The following is a 15,020-nucleotide window of genomic DNA, read 5'->3' on the forward strand; positions in this document are numbered from 1 at the left end:
TTGTGTAAGATTTACACTTTAAATATTAGGTCATCAATAAGTTTGAAGTAAAAGGTCAGTTTTCATTCCAATCCCAAGAAAGGTAATGCCAAAGAATGTTCAAACTACCAAACAACTGTGCTCATTTCACAGCCTAGCAAGAAAATGCTCAAAATCCTAAGCTAGACTTCAGCAGTACATGAACTGACAACTTCCAGATACAAGCTGGGCTTAGAAAAGGTAGTGAACTAGAGATCAAATTGCCTACAATTGTTGGATCACAAAGAAAGCAAGGCAATTCCAGAAAAACATCAACTTCTGCTTCATTAACTATGCCAAACCCTTTGACTGTGTGGACCACAACTAACTGAGGAATATCCTTAAAGAGATGGGAATACCAGACCATCTTACCTGTCTCCTGAGAAACCTGTATGCAGGTCAAAAAGCAACAGTTAGAATCAGACATGGAATGGCGGACTGGTTCACAACTGGCAAGGGAGTATGATAAGGCTATATATTGTTCCCCTCTTATTTAAATTATATGCAGAGTACATGATGCAAAATGCTGGGCTGGATGAATCACAAGCTGGAATCAAGATTGCCAGGAGAAGTATCAACAACCTCAGATGATACCATCCTAATGACAGAAAGGGAAGAGGAAATAAAGAGTCTCTTGATGAAGGTGAAAGAGGAGAGCAAAGAGCCTGGCTTAACACTTAGTATTCAAAAATACTAAGATCATAGCATCTGGTCCTGTTACTTCCTGGCAAATAGAAGAGGAAAAACTGGAAGCAGTGACAAATTTTCTTTCCTTTGGCTCCAAAATCACTGCAGACAATGACTGTAGCCATGAAATTTAAAAACACTTGATCCTTGAAAAGAAACCTATGACAAACCTAGATAGCATATTAAAAAGCAGAGAGATTACTTTGTCGACAAAGGTCTGTCTAGTCAAAGCTGCAGTTTTTCCAGTAGTCATGTACGGATGTGAGAGTTCGGCCATAAAGAAGGCTGAACACTGCAGAATTGATGCTTTTGAAAACTGTGGTGCTGGGCAAGACTCTTGAGAGTCCCTTGTACTGCAAGGCTATCAAACCAGAAAACTCTAAAGGAAATCAACCCTGAATATCCATTGGAAGGATTGATGCTGAAGTTGAAGCTCCAATACTTTGGCCACTAGATGTGCAGAGCTGACTCAATGGAAAAGACCCTGATTCTGGGAAAGACTGAGGGCAGGAGGAGTAGAGGGAACAGACAATGAGATGTTTAGATAGCATCACTGACTCAATGGACATCTCCATCACATAGTGGAGGACAGAGGAGCCTGGTGTGCTGCATTCCACGTGGTCACAAAGACTTGTACATGACTTAGCAACTGAACAACCACAACAGGACCCTGCAGGCATGCCTCTGAGATATTCCTAGTTTGATTCCAGATTACCATAGTAAAGAGAACTGGCAATAAAGAGAATCACACAATTTTTTTTTTTAACTGACTCAGTGGACCTTGGTTTGGTGGACTCCTGGAGTTGGTGATGGACAAGGAGGCCTGGCTTGCTGCAGTTCATGGGATGGCAAAGAGTTGGACACAACTGAGTGACTGAACTGAACTGACTGCATATAAACTTATGTTTACACTACACTGTAGTCTATTCAGTGTGCTTATATATTCTCTCTAAAAAATGTACATACTTTAACTTAAAAGTACTTTATTGCTGAAAAATGCTAGCTGTCATCTGACAACCCAGAGTTGCCACAAACCCTCAGTTTGCAAAAACTGCAGCATCTGCAAAGCACAATAAAATGATATCTGCTTGTACATATGTATGTATATATTAAAAGATGTATAGTTAATAAGCACAAAAATGTATATGTAATATATGTATTAAAGTATAGGTGCCAAGGTTCATTGTTGATCTAAAATCAATGTATCTAGTTGTCCTGTAATACTATTTGCTAAATCTGTCACCTCTTGGTGTCTCTGTATGCTCTCCACATTCTAATAACCTCTTGACATTTGGGATTAGTCAAACTTCGTTAGGGCCCAAACTCATGACCTCATTTAATCTTAATTACCTCTTTAAGGCCCCCAAACAAAATACAGTCACATTCTGAAGTCCTGGGGATCAGGAATTCAACATATGAATTTAAAAGAAGGGCGATGCATTCACCTCTTCACACTTTTGATCACCATTTGCTTCCCAGTGGCTAAAACAGTGTCTGGAATACAATAAGTGCTCAGTTATATTTGATGAGATATTTAATGAAAGAATCATATGTACATGTAATATTTTACATGACCCAAGATGGGGAACTTTTTATTTACCAGTAATTATTAAAGGGAAACCACAGAATTTGTTTGGGAAAAATGATATTTTGTTAAACGACTTGGAACAGAAAATGAGACTTTAAGGCCATGTCTAATCTATGACTGGTCTTCCCTGGTGGCTCCATGGTAAAGAATCCACCTGCCAATGCAGGAGACACGTTCAATCCCTTGATTGGGAAGATCTCCTGGAGAAGGAGATAGCAACTATTTCCAGTGTTCTTGCCTGGAAAATCCCATGGACAGAGGAGCCTGGCAGGCTACAGTCCAGGGGATTGGAAAAGAGGCAGACAAGACTTAGAGACGAAACAACAACAATGTCTAGCTGGTGCTGGCTAGATCATTTCACAGGAGAGAAAAAATGCAGAGAGAAATTGCGAAGAGGAGAGAGAAGAGAGGGGTGAAGAGAAGGTGGTGAAAGGGTTCTGTGAGATGAGAAACTCTTCCCTTGATCTGATCTCACTTTCATATGAAAATCATGAAGTGATTGATGTAGGTAGGCATCTCACAGAAAGAAAGATTTTTTAAATGATTATTCTTGGTGTAGATTGATGAGGGGAAAAACAGTTGACAGAAGAAGGAGAAAGAGCAAATCATTAGTGTGTTATTCCATGAATGTGTTATTTAAGTAGGTGGTTCCCACAGATCGCAGGAAGTCAGTGAGTGGTTGGGAGCAGGGCAAGAAGGTGAGGAAGGAGTTTGGGAGATGACTGAGGGTCTGCTGTCTTTCCAGGGATAAGGATACAACATGGACACCCTCCAGAAGTCACAGATTCCTCTCCCCCCACTCCATGCCTCCCCATTTTACTGGCCATGTGAACCTGGAAATGTCACCTAACCTTCCTTCTAACCCTAAAGGCTTGGCAAAGAAGTGGAGAAATAAGACACAGGATGAGTCCTTACATAACCTGTGTAACCTATGTAAGATGGGAATTTCAGAGTTGAGGTGCTTGGCTCAGTTGATGGAAAATTAAATAACAATCAAAGTAAGAAAAAAGAAAAGAGAACTTTGGTTATTTTTGTAACATCCAGATTTTTAATATAATATCCTGAATTGTGACTGATAATCTACGAGGACATATCAGATTTTTAGGAATTTCATATAATTTTTAGAACACATATTAATAACACTTATCCTTCCAATATAACCTAAGAAGGTTTATCATCACTTATTTGAGAATGCATGTGTGCTTAGGCACTTCAGTCGTGTCCAACTCTGAGACCCAACAGACTATAGCCTGACAGGCTCCTCTGTCCATGGGATTCTCCTGGCAAGGATACTGGAGTGGGTTGCCCTGCTCTCTTCCAGGGGATTTGTTAATGGCACCCATGTAATTATATGTGCCAGTATGCCTAATTGTAATGAGGTCAGTATCATTCCTTGAGATGTTTTAGGAGCTCTCTGAAAAATCCCCAGAATAGCTAGAGGTCAAAAAATATTTCATTTGGGGCTTCTTTGGTGGTTCAGTGGTAAATCTGCCTGCCAAGGCAGGAGACATGGGTTCTGACACAGGTAGATTCTCATGTGTGACAGAGAACTTGCAGAAGGTCAGCTTTCCTGCAGAGAGGTTCTGGCACTCCAAAAAAATAAAAACAACTTTAGTCAAAGCAAAGTTGGAGGTGAGAGAATCTTTCCCCTCCCCCATGCAAGGAAACATCCCCACACAGAAAAGGGGAGTGATGAGTGAATGCTCAGCTACCCTAGTTCTGCAGGACATCACAGCAGAAACCTGAGAGGGACATCCACAGCAGCACCAGAGAACAGAGACGGGACCTCCATGAGGAGGGAGACGAAAAATATTTGGAAAGATGCAGATAAACATTTCAATGGGGGTGAAAAGGATTGCTTTTCTCAGGGAGTCCATTCACATGCCTCTGGGAGCACCACACCGGGGAATCTCTCGGCTGTGTCCACAGGAACCCTCAGTACCCCGAGTGCTGGTTCCACACCTCGACCTACTCTATGGGGGCTCCTTGTGGGACCCTCCCCCTGCAATGTCCTGGGGATCTCGGGTAGACCAGAAGCAGGCTCAGAAAACCAGTCCCTGCTCTAGGCGAGGGTGCCCACAGACTAGAGCTCTAGAGCCACCTTCTGGAAATCCAGAGACAGGTTTCCAGGAGGCAGCCTGGTGGGTTGTCAGAGCAGAGAGACAGAAAAGCTTCAGAATTCTCCCACAAGGCCTCCCTGGTGGTTCAGTGGTTAAGAATCCGCCTGCCAAGGCAGAGGACCCAGGTTCAGTCCCCTGTCTGGGAGGACCCCATATGCCATGGGGCAACGAAGCCCACATGCCACAACTACTGCAGCCTGTACTCTGCAGCAAGAGAAGCCACCCAAGGAGAAGCCCGTGCACCGCAACTAGGGAAAGACTGTGCAGTAACCAAGATCCAGGGCAGACACACTTCATCAATTAATTTAAGATTATTAAAAAGGATTATCCCACAAGAGGGAGCAGAAAGAGTGAAATAAGTGTACTGATACAAAGACAGAGAAAATTCCAGAAAGTAACTCCACCATGAAACAACAGTACCCCAGTTGAAGTTAACCACCAAAGATTGAAGGTGGTGTCTACTACAAATACAAAAGTATAGTATAGAATTATACTCACAGTTCTACTCACCTTCATCCTCTTGGGAGCAGCCTCTCCACTGAGGAATTTAGTACCACTTTAATTCCCAGAATTTTCTGCTCTGAGTCAGATGAGAGAAACTCAGAGAAGGCTTCTTTCTGCATCTGTTGCATCTCAGGTGTTTTCCCTTTAAAATAATCTTCCTAACAACTCTGGACTGGACCACTACTTCACAGTAAAAAAAAAAGAAAAAGAAAAAAATTAATGGAAGCTTGAACTACGACATGTCGTCCCCACAGTGACAGTGTCTGGCTGGTGTGTTAGCAAGTGTGTCACTTGTTGTATGTCAGAATCTTGTCCACTCACTAACCCCTCATTCACTCGCTCATCCCTCCCCTCCGACTCCTGATTTTTTCCTTCTGTGAGACGTAGTGCTTTTGACCTCCTTCAGCATATCTCCCTTTCCTCCCTTGGTGCTCAGTCTTCCCAGAAAACAGACTCCTCGGGATCCTATTTCATCCCTTTGTGCTAGGCTGGCTGCAGACATGACAATTGTTCAATACTTTTGTTGCTTGAATTCACATCAGAGACTGTAAACTCCCCTTCTTGTGGTTGGGGTCCAGCTGGCCTTGGGGGTCTCCCACACTGGAGTGTCTCAGATCAGGTGCAGGCTGTGGGGAGTTGAGTCGTGTAAGAGGACTGGGTGGGAGGAGGAGTGTATGTGGGTCCCCAGTTCTGCTTAGGGTCCGTGATGATTAATGAATTCAAGTGTCCCTGGAAATAATCAAGAAACATAATAGAGATGGAAAGGTTTTACTTGACTCACACTGAAGACTATAGCTTAGGAGGCCCCCTCTCCAAGAGCTCCGAGGAACTGCTCTGCTGAAGCATGGTTTCCAGCACAGCCTTACACCTCATGCAAACGAAGCTCACACATCAACATGACAGGGTGAATTCCTTCAAGGTTTCAAAAGAGACAGACTTAGTACATAGACAGTGAAACAGCAGGACTTTGGTGTCTGGGAAGGGAACCTTATCTTCCAGGGAGTGTTAATGCTGATACTGTGAGAAGGGATTTGCTTATTTTGATCTTCAAAACACATTTTTTTAACTCAACGCTTAAAGCAGATGAGCTGTGAAGGTCTGACAGGCTGTCTTAGTTCACACACAACTCAGGCTGAACCATGGATGAGCCAGAATGACTTCCCCATTCCTCAATATGTGAACATCTTCTCCATCACAGTTCAGTTCAGGTCAGTTCAATTCAGTCGCTCAGTCGTGACCGACTCTTTGCAACCCCAAGAACTGCAGCATGCCAGGCCTCCCTGCCCATCACCAAATCCCAGAGTCCACCCAAACCCATGTCCATTGAGTCGGTGATGCCATCCAACCATCTCATACTCTGTCCTCCCCTTCTCCTCCTGCCCTCAATCTTTCCCAGCATCAGGGTGTTTTCAAATTAATCAGCTCTGCACATCAGGTGGCCAAAGTATTGGAGTTTCAACTTCATCATCAGTCCTTCCAGGACTGATCTCTTTTAGGAACAAGCAGATAAAAATCTTAGAACCATAGGATCCAGCAATTCTACCTCTGGCGATATACCCAGAATTGAAATCATACCCTGGAAGAGATATTTGTATGCTCATGTTCATACCAGCTTTATTCATAATATTTAAATCATTAATGCAACCGAGTATCCATTGACCAAAGAACAGGTAAACCAAATATGGTATATACTAATAACAAAGTATTATTCAGCACTTACAAAGAAAGGAAGGGACTTCCGTGGTGGTCTAGTGGTTAAGAATCTTCCTTGCCATGCAGCCTATTAAGAGGGTAACAGGCAGGAAGGCCAGCGGTCTCCAAAGGAGGAAATAGGCTGCAAGTGTCAGACATTTTTATCTCTCTTAAGTGGCAGGAGGAAACAAACTAGCGACATTTTCCCTTCTCTATACAAATTTAAAAGGGCGTGAGGGATGGTATGGGGAGGGAGGAGGGAGGAGGGTTCAGGATGGGGAACACATGTATACCTGTGGCGGATTCATTTTGATATTTGGCAAAACTAATACAATTATGTAAAGTTTAAAAATAAAATAAAATTAGAAAAAATAAATAAATAAAAAGAAAAAAAGAAAAAATAAAAATTTGTGCTAGGAGCACGTAGCCAATCAAAAAAAAAAAAAAAGGGACATTTCTCTTAAAATACTGTGTTGCCATAATGACACCTGGTTTCACCTGAAGTTAACTATTCTCAAACCTTGAGTTAATCAATGCATTTTTCTTATGGAAATGTTTGTCTTAAGCTATGTTAATGTACTATGCATTTACCCCAGACTCTGTCTTCAAGTTGGTTCTGCCTAATGGCTCAGAACCTACTTAACAAACCAGTATGTTATACTCAGATATTGTTCCCCTAATCTATGTAAACGAAACTATTTGTATGGTAATCTGCCCTTCTACAAGATTCAAGTCAATCGTTTTATGGCCCAGGATGAATCATCTGGTGCCAAGATTATCCCAAAATGCATCTTATGGATGAGGTGTCTGGTGCCATTCTGAGTTTTAAGACATTTCTTTCTTTCATTAACAGACTGCAAGTGACTGTATAACATCCAGCTGAAGACTAGCAGGGGGTACTCTTTCTGCCCCCTTCTGATGCCTATGTCAGAAGCTTTCTCTATATCCTTTATACTTTAATAAAACTTTATTACACAAAAGCTCTGAGTGATCAAGCCTGGTCTTTGGCCCCAGATTGAATTCTTCTCCTCTGGAGGCCAAGAATCCTGGCATCTTTTCATTCAGCAATAACCTTTCACTATGTGGGTTCAATCCCCAGTCAGGGAACTAAGATCCCACATGCCCCAGAGCAAGTCTGAGAGTGCAACTAAATGAAGCTTGCCAGCTACAACAAAGACTCAGCACAGCCAAAATTAAAAAAAACAAAAAAATTTTTTAAAGGGAATATAACATAGGCTACAATGCAAATGACCTAGTGGACATTGTGATAAGTAAAAGAAGTGTGACAAGAAATAACAAATGCTATATGATTTCATTTACATGAATTAAGTGGTCATATTCATAGAGACAGAAAGTGCTGAGGAATCCATTTCATAAATTGCCTGAAAATCTGCTAAATACCTGACCTGTGCTCAGTTTTCATTGGCCTGATCCTTGGCAAAAAGAAGATTAAGGACAGAAGAATCCCCCTCTCTTGGGTTACTGCTACTGGGGCCCAGCAGATAGTGGAGCCTTTGGGACACACTGAGGAGTAACCCCTGCCAGAGTACCTCATTTGCACCCACTGCCGCTTGCCTGTTCATCGGGGGTTTGAGGAAACAAGAAACAAGTGACTGTAAAAGAATCAAGATTTTGTTAGCCGTATGTCCTTCCAGTCATAGGACCAAGGAACTCTTACCTTAACCGGAGGTCTTCTGGAATCTGAGACTGAGCCACGTGAGCTTTCTGCTGCGTTTATTTTTGCTGTCCTGGTTTCCACAATGCTTGGCTTCCTTTCATTTCCCCTGTGCTGGGTTTTGTTCCTGATCAGCTTTCACACAGGAGCTTTCGCCAAGTTGGGCTTCTGCTGTGTTGGCCTCTGCTTCACGGGGGCTGAGCTGAGGTTGTTTCAGCCAGGTTAAACCTGAGTCACGGCACCATATATGTCAAGGGAGTTTTTAATTTCCTCAGTTCTGTCTCGTCATGACAAAAATTTGAAGCGACAGATGGACCAATGTTACAGCCCTGTGTAAATTTCCTAGGACAGACCAGTGTTTTAGCACCACATAATTTATTCAGTGGACCAGTCTTATAGCTCCTTGTTACAGCTCAGTTTTATTTAGAAAGCAAAGGTAAATACATCCTAGAGGCATGAGGGCAGACCGACCCAAAAGACGTGAAGAGAAGAGAAGCCCCTGGCTCAATTTTGGCTCCTCTTTTTATACATTTGTCTCCTCTCCTCTGAGCCTGCCCTTTGTAAACGGGGCTAGCCAGGAGGGCTGTTTGTTTTACCAGAGGTTCTCCTTCCAGTCCTTGGACCTTCCTTTGTTCTATTTTTGTGTGCTTTTCCGTCCTTTGTCTTTTAGCCAGCGCCATTCTGGACTTCTTTTTCCTAGTCTAGCTACCTAACAGTAAAGAATCGGCCAGCAATGCAAGAGACCTGATTGGATCCCTGCATTGGGAAGATACCCTGGAGAAAGAATTGGAAACCCATTCCAGTATTCTTGCCTGGAGAATCCCATGGACAGAGAGCCTGACCAGCTACAGTCCATAGGCTTACAGTGAGTCAGACAAGACTGAGCAACTAACACACACAAAAAGTATAGTCATATTCTATATGACTTAGGTCCCATCCTGATGACCTCATATATTCTTCATTATCTCTTTAAGGCCCTACCACTGAAAGGTTGTTGCTGAATCATGAAAGATGCCAGGATTCTTGGCCTCTGGAGGAGAGGAATTCCATCCCAGGCCAGTGACGAGGCTTGATCGCTCAGAGCTTTTGTGTGATAAAGTTTTAATAAAGTATAAAAGAAATAGACAGAGCTTCTGACATAGACATCAGAAGGGAGCAGAAAGAGTGACCCCCTGCTAGTCTTTAGCAGGAAGTGATATAGCTACTAGCAGGCTGCTAATTAGAGAAAGGAAATGTCACAAAACTGAGAGTGGTACCAGGCCCCTCACTCACAAAATACATTTTGAGATAACATTGGCACGATGTGAGTCATCCTGGGCCATAAAGCAGTTGACATGAATCTTGAAGAAAGGGAGTTTCGAAACAAATATATAGTTTCATTAACATAGGAGAATACTTGTGTGAGTAAAATATATTGGTTTTCTGAGCCATGATCGGTTCTGAGTCTTAGCTGGAACTGACTTAAAAAAAGAAAGAGTTTAAGGTAAATACATAGTTCATTAACATAGTGTAAGAAAAACATTTCCATAAGAAAAATGCATTGGTTAGCTCAAGGTTTGAGAAAAGTTAAGTTCAGGTAGAACAAACTGTTGTCATGGCACACAGGATTTTTAAAAAAACCTCCTTTTAAATTTGCATAAAGAAGGGGAAAAAAATCAGACACTTGTAGTTTGTTTCTTCCTGCCACTTAAAAGAGAGATTTTAAAAAAATGTCTGACACTTTCAGCCTATTTCTTCCATTTGGAGACCCCTGGCCTTCCTGCCTGTTACCCTCTCACCACCAAATAGAGTCATATTCCAAGGTCCTAGGGTTTAGTACTTCAATATATGAATTTGAAAGTGGGGAGATACATTCACTCCCATCACAATTCTGACTACCATTTGCTTTGTAGCACCTAAAACAGTGTCTGGAATACAATAAGTGCTCAGGCATATTTCATGAGCTGCATAACAAAAGAATCACACATACATGTAATAATTTACATGACCCAAGATGGGGAACTTTTCATTTACCAAAAATTATTAAAGGGAGACAACAGTATTTGATTGGGAAAAATAATATTGTTAAACTGCTTGGAGTGGAAAATTAGATTTTAAAGCCATGTCTATGATTGGGTTTCCCTGGTGGCTCAACAGTAAGAATCTGCCTGTCAGTGAAAGAAATGTGGGTTTGACCCCTGGGTTGGGAAGATCTCCTGGAGGGGGAAAGGCAACCCACTCCAATATTACTGTTTGGAGAATCCTATGGACAATGGAGCCTGATGGGCTACAGTCCATGGGGTTGTGAAAGAATCAGACAAGACTTAGCCACTAAGTAAAGGCAGTCTATGGCTAAAGCACCTGCAGTGATAAGCCCATACAATGCAGCTACAGAGTGCATGACAGCTAGAGAGCAGCCCCACTCACTGCAGCTGGAGAAAGACAGTGCACAGCAACAAAGTCCTAGTGCAACCAAAAACAAATCAATCAATTACTGGGAGGGAGGAGGGTTGTGAGCTGGGTCCCCTAGTTTTACATTCTTTCTACTTCAGTGTTCTTGCTGATCAATGAATTCCACTGTCCAGGAAAATAATCAAGAAACACAAGAGAAATGGGAAAGTTTTATTTGACCCAAACTGAGGGCTATAGCTTGGGGGCACCCTCTCAGATAGCTCTGGGGAACTGCTCCATTGAACCACAATCTTATACCTCATCCAAACGAAGCACATACATCAACATGACAGGGTGTATTCCTTAAAGTTTCAAAAGGAACAGACTTAGTACATAGACAGTGAGATAGTAGGACCCTGGTGTCTGGGAAGGGAACTTTATCTTCCAGGGAGTGTTAACATGGATGCCATGAGAAGGAAGTTATTCGTTCTCATCTTCAAAACAGATATTCTTTACCTCAGGGTTAAAGATGTGCTGTGAGAGTTAAACAGACTTAGTTCACACACAGTGCAGCCTGAACCATGAATAAGCCAAAATGACTTCCCCATTCCTCAATATGTAAACATCTTCTCCATCACAGGATATAAAAATGTTAGAACCTTATGATCCAGCAATTCTACCTTTGAGGCTGTACCCAGAGAACTGAAAGCACACTCTGGAACAGATTTTTCTACATCCTTGTTCACAGCAGCATTATTCACAATAACTAAAACATGAAAACAATCCAAGTACCCAGTGATCAAAGAATCGCTAAGTCCCTGTGGTATGTGCATATACTAGAGTATTATTCAGCATTAAAAAGGAGAGGAATATAACCCATGCTACAACATAAAAGAATCTAGTACACATTCTACTGAGCAAAATAATCCTGACAGGAAAGGATAAATAATGTTTGATTCCACTGAAATGAGACACCCGAAGTGCTCAGATTTAGAGAAAGTAGGACAACGATTGTCAGGAACTCAGAAAGGAGAAAGGCAGGGTTATTGTTGAATGGCCAGAGTTGATATTTTGCAAGGCGAAAAAAGTTCTGGAGTTTGGTTGCAAAAAATGCAAACGTACTTATTTCTACTGAAATGGACACTTGAAAGTGAAAGTGAAGTCGTTCAGTTATGTCCAACTCTTTGCGACCCCATGGACTGTAGCCTACCAGGCTCCTCCATCCAGGGAAGAGTACTGGAGTGGGTTGCCATTTTCTTCTCCAGGGGATTTTTCCAACCCAGAAACTGAACCTGGGTCTCCCGCATTGTAGGAAAACATTTTACCCATCTGAGCCACCAGGGAAGTCCTCTTGCACACTTAAAGATGGTTAAAATGGTAAATTTCATGTAATGAGTAATAATATAAAAATTTTTTTTAAAAAGAAGGAAAAAAAAAACCCTCTCAGAACCACTCCCTGAGAGTAACCACAGAAGGGTCAAGGCTGATAGCAACATGGCAGATGTACCCCGCCCACCCAGCCTCATCTCCACCCTACCAATGCAGGGGATAAGGGCGGTCTTCTGTGCTCAGGGCTGTCTGCTTTGATCCTTAGAGATGTCTCAGCTCCAGTCCTGTATGACTTAACCTCAGCCTCCCTGACTGATCCAGTGCTCCAGGCTCTGCTCCAAGGATCCAGTAAGTCTTGGATCACCCTCTTCTGTAGGAGACTGGGTGCTGAATTCACATCCTCCCAAAGAGACCTCTGCAATCCCAGAGTGGAGGGGGTCAACCCAGCTCCTGACTGAGGGTGGAGAGACTCATTTTCCAGATGAAAACAGGAGTGGGAGTTGTCAGGTTTATGTGGGAATTGGTGGTGCAGGGGGTTGGATCAGACCATGGAGATTCTGACTCATTTTTTTTTTGACTGGCACTCAAACAACATCAAAGTTCCCCTTGGATCAGGGTTTATGCTGTGAGGACCACTGATGTCAGTCTCCTGTATAGTGTTGACCCTCTGATTCTGCAGGTTCCTCCTCTGTGGATGCTCCAGTGACTGTAAGGATCTTGAGCATCCATGGATTTTGGTGTCCTCAGAGGAGGGCTGTGTGCTGATTTATATTAAGTCACCATTGATTTGCTAACCCAGCAACTCTGTGATTTGGCTCTATTTCTTCTTATTGGCAGTAAATTTTAAATATGGTGGTAAATTATGTATAGCTTAAAATTTGCCATCTTAACCATTTTTAACTATACAGTTCAGTGATGTTAGGTATATTTATATTGTCGTGCAACCAACCTTCAGAACTCTTTTCACCTCTTTTTTCTCTTCTTTCCTAAGAAGAAAACTAAAACCGGGTCTCCATTTAACAGTAACTCCCAGTTTCACCCTTCATTCGAGCCCCTGACAAACCACCATTCTACTTTGTCTCTAAGAAGTTGACTCCTCTCAGTACTTCATGGACATGGAATCATAGCATGTTTTTTTGCGACTGGATTATGTCACTGACCATAATGTCCTCAGTGTTCCTCCACACTATAGCATGCATCAGAATTTCCTGTCTCTTTTAGAGAACAGACTTGTGGACACAGAGTGGGAGGGAGAAGGTGCGATGAATTGAGAGAGTAGCATTGAAACATATATGCTACCATATGTAAAAGACATCACCAGTAGGAATTTGCTATGTAATGCAGGGAGTTAAACCCGGTGCTCTGTGACAACCTAGAAGGGTGGGATGGAGTAGGGGGATGGGAGGGAGGGTCAGGAGGGAGGGGACATATGCATACCTATGGCTGATTCATGTTGATGTATGGCAGAAAGCAACACAATAGTGCAAAGCAATCATCCTCCAATTAAAAATAAATTTTAAAAAATATATTTGAAAAAAAGAATTTTCTATCTGTTTAATGCTGAATAATATTCCACTGCATTTATCCATTGTGTTTATCCATTCCTTCATGGATGGACATCTGGGTTGCTTCCAACTTTCAGCTATTGTGAATAATGCTGCTAAGGAACACAGGTGTACAAATATGTCTTTAAACCCTATTTTCAATTCTTTGGGGTATACACCCAATGTGGCATGACTGGGTCATGTGGTAAATGTATCTTTCATTTTTGAGGAAGCACCATACTGCCTCCATAGCTGCTGTCCCATTTTACATTGCTCCTCACAGTGCAGAAAGGTTCAGCAGCAGCATTTGAGCAAGATCAAAACAGTCCAGAGAAGGATATGACTTGTTCAAGAGTGCCGCAGTGTTTGTAGAACCAAGATTCTATCCATAGTTTCCTGGCTCTTTGAATGCTTGCTCTTAATCAAATGTTAAATTTGGACTTTGGAGTATGAGGGGTGGAAGCCCCCCTCACAGTAACTGGTGGTCACAAGATCAGCCTAGCCCTGCAGAGCTGTGTAGGCAGAACACATTTCATGTCCCAAAGCAACAGGAAACACAGTCCTGTCATTTCTGATTCACAACAAACATTCGTCCCCCCTCCCTCCAGGCACTTGGGAGACCACTGTAGTTTAATGCTTTGACTGAGCTGGGCTAGATTCTGTTCAGTTCAGTTCAGTAGCACAGTCGTGTCCGATTCTTTGTGACCCCATGAATCGCAGCACGCCAGGCCTCCCTGTCCATCACCAACTCCCAGAGTTCACTCAAACTCAGGTCCATCGAGTCAGTGATGCCATCCAGCCATCTCATCCTCTGTCGTCCCCTTCTCCTCCTTCCCCCAATCCCTCCCAGCATCAGAGTATTTTCCAATGAGTCAACTCTTCACATGAGGTACCAAAGTATTGGAGTTTCAGCCTCAGCATCAGTCCTTCTGTGCCTCCCCTCAAATATCATCTTATTCTTCCCCAGGACAGTTACTATTCCATGTCACTCTGCAAACAATGAAACAGAAAGTGTCCAGGTTTCAGGGTCCTTGGTGAAAAAAAAGTGCAGAGTCTGAGTGCTCTGCTCAGCAAACCCCTAAAAGACTCACTTCACCCCTATCAAAGAGGGGAGGGAATAATGATGATAATTTGTTCTATTGTGCAGGGGAAAGGAGAAAAAGATGAAATGTAGTTTCAGCAAAATCAGACAAGCATGGCTGGTTGATTTTGATTCAAAAATCACCATTCTCATCTATCCAACTAATGCCAACTAAGCACCTATGATGTGCCAGGCTCCGTGATGGAAACTTTTGCTTCTATAGGGGCAGAAGACTTGGCTTTCTAGATTCTTCAGCTGAGATAACAATTCAATTGACATAAGACAGTTGGACACAGTTAGTTTAATATGTACAGGAGCCCCATAAAATTTTTTGAGGCTCAAAGACTGTCAGACAATTGAAGCTTATATGACCCCCTGAGTTAAGGAGAAAGGGGTGGGGATCTGGGCCTTC

The sequence above is a fragment of the Bos javanicus genome, chromosome 18, assembly GCF_032452875.1.
Source record: "Bos javanicus breed banteng chromosome 18, ARS-OSU_banteng_1.0, whole genome shotgun sequence".
NCBI classification, from domain to species: Eukaryota; Metazoa; Chordata; class Mammalia; order Artiodactyla; family Bovidae; genus Bos; species Bos javanicus.